Source organism: Macaca thibetana, chromosome X (assembly GCF_024542745.1).
Source record: "Macaca thibetana thibetana isolate TM-01 chromosome X, ASM2454274v1, whole genome shotgun sequence".
Classification (NCBI taxonomy): domain Eukaryota; kingdom Metazoa; phylum Chordata; class Mammalia; order Primates; family Cercopithecidae; genus Macaca; species Macaca thibetana.
Window position 1 is genome coordinate 61,872,496 of NC_065598.1, and position 12,523 is coordinate 61,885,018.

The window sequence follows — 12,523 nt, forward strand, 5'->3', positions numbered from 1 at the left end:
ATTTTATGAAAAAAAAAATCTTTTTTTTAACCTTCATACGTAGAAGCAAAAATACTTTAATTGTTGTAAACTTTCAAAAGTTAATAGAAGTGAGATCAGACTGGTTTGTTTCTTATTTTGATTGGAGAAAAATTAAATTATTGCATTTTGCAGTGACCCATTTACATGGCATTCTCAGCTTAGACTGCATAAGAAAAAATATATGTGGTGAAATGTTGGAACAATTTCTCTCTTGGTCTCTGTTTGATGTTGAAAGGGTGAGCTAATAGGAGGCAATTTCAACTTCGCTCCCTCACGCTACCCACTCCCCTGCCAGTCTGGCAGTTTCAAGGATGCAAATTGCATTGCAAAATCAAACTGACCCCTGAAGTATTTGGGACAATGCACTGTTTGCTTCCATTTGTATCCCGGCCCGCGGGATAGTCAGAGCAGGCCCTGGAGGAGGGGGTGGGAATTTGGGGAACAAGAGACACGAGAAATGGAGACAAGACAGTGCTCTGATCAAGTCTCGTTTAATGGCGGTAATGCACTGCCTTATATACACTTGGAAGGGAAGGGGTTGGGCTAAGCCGGAAATGATCTCATTGCCGAGGGCGTGGCCAGGTTAGTTTCGGTTTCTCCGGTCGGACGTCATGTTGCGCTTGCGCTATTAAGTAACAATTTTCCCGGGCGTGGGAAAAGTGAGTAAAGAAGAAGCAGGAAGAGCGCCATCTTTAATGAGGTATTAGTACAGGGGAAAAAAGGCAAAGATAGGGAGAAGGTGTGGGGTGGAAATGAATATAGCTCAGGCGTTTAATCCTTAATTATTATTCGCTATGGCCGGGGCGTGCAGCTCCGGACAGGTCCCCCTTTTTATATTTTTATGATAAGAAAACCCCTCGGGAACTGCGCCTGTCTTAGGTTGGGTCAACTCACCCCCACCTTCTAGGCCCGTCATGGGTTAAGGCAGCAGCAAGGGCAGCCCTCCTGTCTTCGGCTCCGATGGAGATAGTGTCCTCTTACCCGTCATTGACTGTCCAGTTCAGCACACAGGGGAGGTGGTCTTATTAAGGTAAATAAGACTCACCATTTTCAGTCATCTCAAGGCGATGATAATGAACCTGTATAGGTTTGGCCTGGAAGGCCTCAATTTGTTGTCTGACAAATGCCATAAGCTTATTAAGGATTATAGGCCCGAGAATGAGGAAGAGTAGAAGAGTGAGTAAAGGACCAAGAAATGGCAGGAGATAGGGGAGAAGTCCATCGAGCCCAGTCCATAGTGGATTGGCGGCCAGGCCTTTTCTGCGCTTTTCTAGTTCTTCTTGCAAAGTTTTTATCTTATCTCTGACGATTCCGGATTTGTTGGCGTAAAAACAGCACTTTTCCTGTAAGGCCAAACATATCCCTCCCTGTTCTGCCGTTAACAAATCTAGACCTCTTCTATTCTGGAGAACTACTTCAGCTAACGAGTCTACTTGGTCTTGTAAATCTTGTATAGTACTGGATAAGGTCTGTACATCTGAAATTAATTGATTGGATAATTTAGTATATTGGGTTAGTGAGACTCCTAGGCCTGTGGCTCCTGTAGTAAAAGCAGTGGTGATTCCTAGTCCAGCCAATAAGGGAATAAATTGTATGGCTCGTTTCGGTCTATAAATAAAATGTTCAATAGCGGGGATGGGGATAGGTTCATCTCCAGGGATGATATCAATGTCGGGGAGAAGAGTGGCCAGAACACAAAGCCCTGTCCAATTTGTAGGTAGATACGTATATGCCATGTTGTTTCCACAAACGAAAACCGAGCCATTTATAGCACACAAAGGGTTGGTGGCATTGATTATGGAAGTACAGTTGCCAAATACAACATAGCCTAAATCAATTTCTTTAGTGTTATTATATGATGGTGAAAAGAGGCAAGAGGAATTAGAAAACGTCATCGGTTGAACTAAGAGGTGGGGGGTAATAGGACAGGAATTATTTACTAAGGATTCATTTGAGTAATTGACATAGGACAATGAAAGGTTAGGTATGGCTAGAGGAATAGGGGGGCCCATTTTAAGACAAAGCCAACAATCGTGGGCCAGGCTTGTATTGGACATTTGAAGTAAATTGTAAGTAGCATTGAGGATATCAAAGGTTTGGGCATTGATCCTAAAATTATCTCTAAGCTCAGGCAGGGCTAAAGGGTGATATTGAAGTTCAGGATATGAAGCTTTATGAATTTCTTCTAATTTTTTCTGGACGGTTTTTAAATCTTGCAATATCTAATGGGCCTCCTCCATCAGAAATGTGAATGGGGGCGGTAGTGCTCCAACAAACAGGCTTTCCTTTTTGGCCGTTACAAGGAGATTGTACAAGTTTATTAGTGGATCCTAATACTTGTACATCATTGATGCCTCCAGTTTGTGTTTTTAGTAACGTGGCCGTATAATATGTTCTATTGCCTGATTTGCATTGTTGATAGGAGGTATAACAGGAACTATGTACAGAAGATTGGAAAGAGCTACAAGGGCATTCTAGGAGCGGCCCGCTAGGTGAGGTATCTCTTGGGGTAGACTTACATTTCCATAACTGGTTTGGCATTAGGTAAGCTGTCTTGCCCGTGCAGGTCACCTGGGTGATTCTATCTGACGGAGGTTCAGATATTTGTCCCCCTGTCCCTCTGCAATCACAAGGCTGGCCGTATTGTTTTCGTAATAATTCTTTTGCCTTACGAGGGTCACCAAAACCTGCATAGACTGTCACTATGTTATATAGAGCGATTATTCTCCAAAGGAATTTCATGTTAGGCTTCATTTTCTGAAAAACAAGAAGGAAAGAACTTCTCAGGGAGATTTATCTTCCCTGGACTGACAATGGTTATGATTTATTTGTCTTACCAATCTTTCAGGCAGCCATCTGGCTGCATCATTTTTTTGTGAGAAGATGCATACTGAGCCTCTTCCCCAAATTAAAACTGGATCGGGGCCATGCCATGAACTATCAAGTGGATCTTTCCATTTTACCATTGCAAACTGTTTTTGAGATTCAGGATGCCAGAAACGGTCAGCAGCCGATTTTCCATGACTGTCCAAATTTAAAAAATTAAGGATAAACAGGGCATGATTGAGTATGTTTCTGGGGGTACCCTTCATGGGGTACCAGCTCCCCCCTTTTAATTTTGTGATAATAGTTTTTAATGACAGATGAGCTCTTTCTACTATACCTTGTCCTTGGGGATTATAGGGAATGCCTGTGGTATGTTTAATTTGTAGGGTATTACAAAATTGTAAGAAGGCTTTGGCTGTATAACCGGGGCCATTGTCTGTTTTGATTTGTTTGGGTATTCCTAAAATAGAAAAGCAGTGTAATAGATGAGCTATGACATGTTTGGTGGCCTCTCCTGTTTGGAGAGTTGCACTGATGAATCCACTATAGGTGTCTATGCATACATGGATATATTTTAGTTGACCGAATTCTAAGTGGTGAGTAACGTCCATTTGCCAAATTTCGTTGGGGATGAGTCCTCGGGGGTTAACTCCTAGATGAGGAACAGGTAAATATGTTATGCAGTTGGCGCATTGTTTAACTATTTGTCGAGCTTGTTCTCTGGTAAGTTTAAACATAAGTCTTAAGGTTTGGGCGTTTAAATGATGTAAGGCATGTGCTTTTTGTGCTTGTTGCAAATTGTCTGTAGTGACTGTGGCTATGGTTTTTGTTGCTGTGTCAGCTGTTGCGTTACCTTGTGTTAGAGGTCCCGGTAATCCTGAATGTGCTCTAATATGCCCAAGAAAAAAGGGAGTAGTCCTTTTTCGGATAAGTTGTTGACATTGTAAAAATAGGTTAGCTGTGTCTGAAATATGTTTAATTTGAGACACGGTCTCTAAGAGGGGTATTGAATGAGCCAGGTAGGCGCTGTCTGTATAAATGTTAAGTGGCTGACAAGGAAAAGCTGATAGTGCTGCAATTATAGCTTGCAATTCGACCAGCTGAGCTGATGTATAAGTGGTCTGGAATTTAACGACTACATTATTGTAAGTGTAAGCAGCAAGTCCTGTGGAAGATCCATCAGTGAAAATTAGTAATGCGTCATTGAGAGGTTCTTTACTGGTAATATGGGGAAATACAAACGCATGAAGTTTACAAAATTGAATAAGTTTGTTAGGTGGGTAATGGTTGTCAATCGCGCCAGTATAAGAAGCACAAGCAATTGGCCAAGCTTCCGTATTTTGTAACAGCCAATGGATGCATGATTGAGTGTAGGGCTGTATAATGGTAGAGGGTTCTATTCCAAAGTATTTTCTACTGTTTTCTCTTCCCAAGATAATTAGATCAGCTATGGCATCATAATAAGGCAACAAAACCTTTTTAGGGGAGGAGGGTAGGTGTACCCACATAATGGGATTGTTCTGCCAAAATAGACCAGTAGGGGTTATTGTTGTGTTAAAAATAAGGAATATTAATGGCTGAGAATAATCAATACCGGTAACAAATTGTGTTGCAATGGCATGTTCTACCTGTTGGAGTGTTATTAATGCTTCTTTAGTAATGGACCTGGGGGATTTTGGATTAGAGTCTCCTTTTAATATATCGAAAAGAGGTTTTAACTCTCCTGTGGTGAGCTTTAAGTACGGTCGAAGCCAATTTATGTCTCCCAGTAATTTTTGGAAATCATTTAAAAGTTTTTAAATGATCACGACGTATAACGGCCTTTTGATTAATGATTTTGGGTCCATTAATCTGGAAACCAAGATAAGTGTATGGATCTTGTAATTGTACTTTTTCTGGGGCTATTTGTAGTCCGGCTGTTGTTAACTCTTGTTTAAGTTGGGCGAAGCACTGTAAGACTTGTTCGCCAATTTCTCCTGCTATTAAAATATCATCCATATAATGTATAATATACATTTGTGCCCATGTTTTTCTGACTGGCTCTATAGCGGCAGCTACATATTTTTGACACAAGGTAGGACTATTGGCCATACCCTGAGGTAAGACTTTCCATTGATAGCGCTTCATTGGTTGTTTAAAATTTGTAGATGGAAGACTAAAGGCAAATCTTTTCTGGTCAGCAGGGTGAAGGGGAATTGTAAAAAAGCAATCTTTAAGGTCAATAATGATTTTAAAATATTTTTGAGGAATCGCAACCGGTGAAGGCAATCCTGGTTGTAAGGCACCCATAAGGACCATGGTGATATTTACTGCTCTTAAATCTTGTAAGAGTCTCCATTTACCAGACTTCTTTTTAATAACAAAAATAGGTGTATTCCAAGGGGAATTACTTTCCTCAATATGTCCTGCTGCTAGTTGTTCCTGCACTAACTGTTGGGCAGCACTTAGTTTATCATTGAGTAAAGGCCACTGATCAACCCAAACGGGCTCATCTGACTTCCAAGTAATGGGGTCAGCGCACCTTTGGGGTGCAGGTATGTCAGTGGCCTGAGCTAAAAATTTCCAAACCCCTTTTTATCAAGTTGTCCTGAAACCAGTATAGGCTGTGGGATACCGTTCTCTCCTTTTCCAAGACCTTTACCAGGGGTGTATCCTTGAGTTAACATTTGTGCAGTAACTATGTCATTTGGACTACACATTATAATTTTTATTTGAGAGAGCAGATCCCGCCCCCAAAGGTTAACAGGTAGGTAAGGGATGACAAATGGCTTAATGAGGCCTGAATTGTTTTCTTTATCTGTCCATGTTAGGTATTTAGAACTTTGTTTAGGATTACTGCTTTGTCCAATTCCTCTCAAGTGAGTTAAAGTTTCTGTAGTAGACCAATGAGAGGGCCAATCTTCCTGTTTAATGATAGTTACATCAGCCCCTGTGTCTATTAGTCCAGTGAATGCCTTCCCGTCTAACCATAAGGTTAGAGAGGGTTTTTGATTTGTAATTGGTTGCACCCAATATATATCTGATGATCCGAAACCTTTTATATTTCTATTAGAGTATTGGATATTATTATCTGTTTTAACCAAAGGTAGCAGGAGTAACTGAGCTATTCTAACTCCTTGAGGGACAGTAATAATACTATCAATAGCTCTGGCCATAATTTTAATTTCTCCTTCATAATCATTATCGATAACTCCAGGGAGGACTTGTAAGCCTCTCATGGTGACACTACTTCTTCCTAAAAGTAGCCCAAAAGTGTTAGGTGGTAAGGGTCCATATATTCCGGTATTTAAGGTTTGCGGTCCCATTTCAGGTGTTAGTATTGTGTGGGAGGTGGAACTGAGGTCCAATCCTGCACTTCCTGGGGTTGCTCTACTAAGTTTTGAAATGGATTGCTGTTGCTGGCTGGAACAAAGCTGACTGCCCCATATGCTTGTTTCGGGGCCTGAGGCTGGCTCCTCATCCCATTTCCCTGCCTGGGGGGTAAAGGATTTCCTTGACTGTCAGTTTTAGATTTACATTCGTTTGCCCAGTGCCTTCCTCTTTTACACCTTGGGCAAAGGCCTGGGATTTTTGCTTCTGGACTCTTATTTTGGTTTTCACAGCAATCTTTTGCAAAGTGTCCCCTTTTACCGCATCTAAAACATCCCCCTTTATCTTTACCTTTGTTAATGAGGAAATCTCTAACTGTTTGGCCGCTAAAAGCGGCGGCCATTGCTAGGCCTTGTTGATATGAGGGCCCAATATCTGAACAAAGGCGAATGTATCCTGTTAAATCTGTTTTCTTTCGATAAGGTCTGATTGCCGCTTGGCAGGCGGGGTTAGCATTTTCATAAGCTAACTGTTTAACATAATCTACACCCGTTTCTGCATTTCCAAAGATTCTACCTGCCGTGGTCATAAGTCTATGCACAAAGTCTGAAAATGGCTCATCGGGTCCTTGTTTAACCGCTGTGAGCGAGGCCCCTGGATCTCCTTTAACGGGAAGTTTTCTCCAGGACTTTGTAGCAGCAGCCTGGATTTGTGAGAACAGTCCAGGGTCATATTGCATTTGGGCCTGAGTGTCTTTTACAAAATCAAAAAATTTAAACAAATCATTACCTTTAACCTTTACTCCTCGTATCTTTAAAGCCTCTTTTAACTGGCCTACATATATTTGATGTTGGCTTAATTCTTGTCCCATTTTGGACGCGTCACTTACCTTCGATTCTGACGCGGCAGGTTCCCACGGTGATCGGAAGAGTTTGACTCCTTTTGTCTTCGTTAACGGTCGACTGTCCTTTGGCGTCCTCTTCCTCATGGAGTCCCTCGTTTCCAGGTCCCTGTTCAGGCGCCACGTATCCCGGCCCGCGGGATAGTCAGAGCAGGCCCTGGGGGGGGGTGGGAATTTGGGGAACAAGAGACACGAGAAATGGAGACAAGACAGTGCTCTGATCAAGTCTCGTTTAATGGCGGTAATGCACTGCCTTATATACACTTGGAAGGGAAGGGGTTGGGCTAAGGTGGAAATGATCTCATTGCCGAGGGCGTGGCCAGGTTAGTTTCGGTTTCTCCAGTCGGCCGTCATGTTGCGCTTGCGCTATTAAGTAACAATTTTCCCGGGCGCGGGAAAAGTGAGTAAAGAAGAAGCAGGAAGAGCGCCATCTTTAATGAGGTATTAGTACAGGGGAAAAAAGGCAAAGATAGGGAGAAGGTGTGGGGTGGAAATGAATATAGCTCAGGCGTTTAATCCTTAATTATTATTCACTATGGCCGGGGCGTGCAGCTCCGGACACATTTGTTTGGCAGACACATTTGTGCCAGCATTTGGGAGCCCTTTGAATCAATTGTTTTGACAAGGGTCCTTATAACCTTAGCCTACTAGAAACCAGTTTGGGATGGATATGATGGGGCTTCTGTCTGCTGCCGGGATTGGGAGAAATAAAACATGCAATCTAAGTGGAAATGAAGAAATTTAAAGATGATTTTATTTTGTTAGGGCCAATTCTCGTTTAAAGGGAGGTGGGCGTGTTTTCCTTGTGTTGGATGGCATGAAATTATGTGAATGTTTTGATTTATTAAACTGAATGGCAAGGTTTTTCACAGAAACGACAGACATGTATAACTACATGTAATTATAAACTCCCGACCTCCTGGTGGGGTTGGGACATCTGTTTCAAATGTGGGACTTACAATCACCTCTCACATGAGAAATTAGGGGCAGGTGGAAAGGGATAGGACACAGCTCTGGCACCATGGACTTAAGACTATTTTGGATTCAAGAGTTGGTCTGAAACCTTGAAGCTTATGCTTCACATCTGGGCTATAAGTCAGACTTGAACCCAGTTGACATGCATGCCATGCTTGATGTGGTGACAGCTAACAAAGTGTATAGTATGTGCCCAGTGGTAGCAATGGAAAAAAGTATAATGAATGGACTTAGGATAGTGGGGTGCATTTGGTTTTCAAACTGGGTACTTTTAACACTTTAGTGCCTGACTGCTGTTCTTTGCTGACTTGACTTAGTCACTCGTAACTTTATTGATCTGAACCAGCATCTTGTTCCCAGGTTACAGATCTTTCCAATAATCCTATTTCACTTAAATGAAGGGAGTATGTCTTAAATGTAAAGCTTCTGGTTCTCACACTGTACTCTGAGGTCCAAATGACTGTCTGTTAATGTGTAACCTGATGTCTCAACCCCCAGTGAGAGGAGTTGATTATTTGGTGTTCACCAACATGGGAGACAGTTTACTGGAACAAGCTTCTTTTTTTTTTTTTTTTTTTTTTTTTTTTTTTGCTTTGGGCTCTGCTATTTGTTTGTAGAACACCCAAGAGTGAGTAAAAACGCTCTCTTCACAGAAGTATCTTAGGATTTTGCCATTGTAAATGGGTCTGAAGTGATATGACAAGACCAGAGAAATTGGAGGTAAATTTACATTTTTGAATATGCTTGTTGTTTCACATGATACATTTAGGGTATGAGGCTCCTTTTGTAGATTTAATTTTTACTATTTAAGTTTGGAAATGATGCCTAACTTTTGTATTTCTTTAATCAATGTGTTCTCTTTGGTGATATATATTGCATGATATATTGATGTTTGTATTAATATATACTGACATGTATTACACTTACACATACAAACACATAAATAAGAGGGGGTGAAAATTGTAGCCTTTGCATTCTCTATAGCTTCTTCAGAGAGATCCTAAGCAGCAAAATCTTGGTGTTGTGATGTACAGAAATGGAAAAGAATATTAAACCATATTTAAGAATTAAACATGCTTATTTCTCACAGTTCTGGAGGCTGGGAGTCTGAGAAGAGGGTATCAGCCTGGTCGGGTTCTGGTGAGGGCCCTTTTCCAAGTTGTAGACAGTTGACTTCTACTTGTATCCTCACATGGGGTAAGAGAGTGATCTAGTTCTCTGGCCTTTTATAAGAACACTAATCTCACTTGTGTGGGCTCCACCTTCACGACCTAATTACTTTACAAAGGTGCCACCTCCAAATATCATCAGATTAGAGATTATACATCAATATATGAATGGTGGGGGAGGACACACACATTCAGTTCATAATAGGAAAGAACAAGAATGGTCAGTATCCCTGCTTCAAACTGCCTTGTTTAGTCTTTTTGCTGCTGGGTGGATGTATAGGTTTAGCTCTTCACTAGGTCCCAGTAAAACTAGGCATTTGGTGATAGATTGCTGACTAGCACCAACTCTCACTGCTTTTTTCAGTCACATGTTGTTGGATTCAGGTGGATAGTCAGCTCTCCATTAGGCCTTGATGACTTGGGGTTGAGAGGATTAACTGTAGTGATAACTAGCCTCTATGCCTTAAACCACCTCACCTCCTATGTCTCTTTGCTGCTGGGTAGGGTTGAAGTTTCAGCTGATTGTTGGACCCCACTGACTCTACTCTGGTGGGAAAATTGAAGCACTGCCTGCTTTCCAGGAGAGTTATAGAAGTTCAACTCTTCTCTCAGTCACAACAATATGACCCTGGCAGGGATTTCCATTGCCTTTTGATCCAGAAACCCTTTACTCTACATACATCTCCAGCAATACATATGCATACATAATGTTAGACATCTTAGCTTTGTTTGCAATTGAAAATATTACAATCAGCCTAAGTGCTGATACATAGAACAATGGTTGAGTAAACTATAGTACATCCACAAAATGGAGTATTATACATTTGTAAAAGAAAAAGAATGAGGAGTATCTGGATGATTTCTTATGGAGTGATTCTAGAATGTTAATTAAAAAATCAGACTGCAAAAAAACCTACAGTATGCTACTTTATGTTTAAGAAGAAAAAAGGTAATAAGAAAATATACATACATCTGTTCATTCATGCAAAATGAAACACAGAAAGGATAAACCAAAAATTAATGAAAATGATTACCTCTGAAGGTAGGTGAGAATTGGGTGGAAACGATTAGGAATTAGAACAAGATGCAAAGAATGGGGGGCATTTCTCTGAATATAATTTTTTGTATAGTTCTGACCTTTCAAACCATGTTGATGTTTCACATTCTCAAAAATAAAACAAAATTCACAAACATGGAGGTTTAAAAATAGAATATAAATGGAAACAAATGAATATAAAAGTATTTCAGATGAATAAAAAGACTAGAATAAACAGAGGAAAAAAAAATTAACCCAAGTAAGTTTTGAACACGGTAATTTGACTATATTCTCTATAAAGACAAAAAATGTGTAAACAAATATTGGATTCCAGTTAATAGGTTTGTTTTGCAGTTATGAATTAGCATTCCCAAATTGCTTTGTGTATGTACAAATTACGAATATTTTGTGGATAATGTAAAGTAGTTTCCTCATTCTTGAAGACAGGAATTAAAAATATAGAAAAAGGAAGGTTAAATAAACCTCATGGTGTTGGAATGGAATTGGATACGTAAGAATAGCTTATGGTTTATTTCATACATATTGCTTATAAAATATGTATGTATATACTTAAACACATTTTTTTGTGTGTGTATGTGTGTATCTGCATGCATGTGTATGATAGGACTGCCCACTGAGAATAACTAGAAGCATTGACATTACAGTAGCAGTAAGCACACCTTGCACCCAAATCTGGATTTCTACATACAGACAGTCCCTCACTTATGATGGTTCAATTTTCCATTTTTGACTTTATGAGGGGCTTACTGGAGTACTAAATGCATTTTTGACTTACGATATTTTTGACTTACATGGGTTTATTGGGATGTAACCCCATCATAAGTCGAGGGACGTCTATACCATTCTCCACTAAATTGAACCAGGGAACCTTGGATAAATGGCTTATTTCAGTCCTAGAACCAAGGAAACACAAGAGCCTAGAACATCTTTTTGTGCTAGAAATTAAGGGAGTATCAAAGAATGATAAGGGCATGTCAAAAGGACACATGAGCCAGTTTGAAAGGGGTCCCACTGACCAAATCTGAGATACTTTAAGCATCAAATATATTTTAGAATCTGTTTATCTGAAAATAGTTTGTTGTCATTTGGATTGCATTGAACGTATACATCAAATGGGAGGTTTTGACATCTTAACAATATTGAATCTTCCAATTCATAATTGTGAAATTTCTTTCCTTTTATTTTGAAGATATAAATCTTTTTTATTTTTTCACAAATGTTTTGTAGTTTTTCATAAGCACATTATATATGTATTTTGTGAGACTTACACATATTTTATCATTTTTATGCTATTCAAAATAGTATTGCTTTAAGATTTTCAAATTCTAACTGTTCATTGCTAGTATATGAGAAAGAATTTGACAGTTATAGATTGACCTTGTATCCTGTGACATTGCTATAATTGCTTATATTCACAGGAGAGTTTGTTTATAAATCCTTTAGATTTTTCTATACAGAATTATGTTATCTGCAAATAAAGACAATTTTACTTCTTCCTTTCCAATCTGTATATCTTTCATTTCTTTTTCATGTCTTAGTTCACTAGCTAGAGCTTCTAGTATAATATTGACAAGTAGTGAGAGAGGACATCTTTGCTTTGCCTTAAGGCAAGAGCATACTTGGCAAGTTCATGGAAGAGTAAGGAGACCCTAAAATTGATTGCACATGTAACAATGCTCTGTTTTAATCTTCCTTTTTCTGGATCTGGATCTAATTGCAAGGCTTGATTTAATCTATTTTAAATGTGCTTATTTATAGAAAGGGCCTCACCCAGGACCTAGCACAAAATGGTGACAATTTTCTTCAATTGCCATTTTAAAAATTAAGCCCATCTTTCACTTTGGGTCTTTTCTGATGCCTGTTTCATGTCCCAGATTGAGGTCACCTGCAGATATTAAAGTGCTTCTTCCATATCTATATTCAAGTCCAGTATAAGCATGCTTCTCAAATCCAGCCAAATATAAAACCTTTCAAGTTACCATCAAACAGTTGCCCTCTTTGGATACTGCATTTAACCAGTTACAATGGCACTTGACTGGTCTTGTAGTTTCATATTTCATAAGTTTATCCACAAGACTATCTCGAGTTTGTCAAATATCTGGTTTAATTCCCATACAAGTCTTCTCTTGGCAATCCTGTGGAAGAGGTTGCCTTTGTCTGATGGGTTGCTGTAACAAAATACTATAGGCTGGGTGGCTGGCTTCAGCAACAGATATTTATTTCTCACGATTACCGAGGCTGGGATGTCTGAAATCAGGGAGCCAG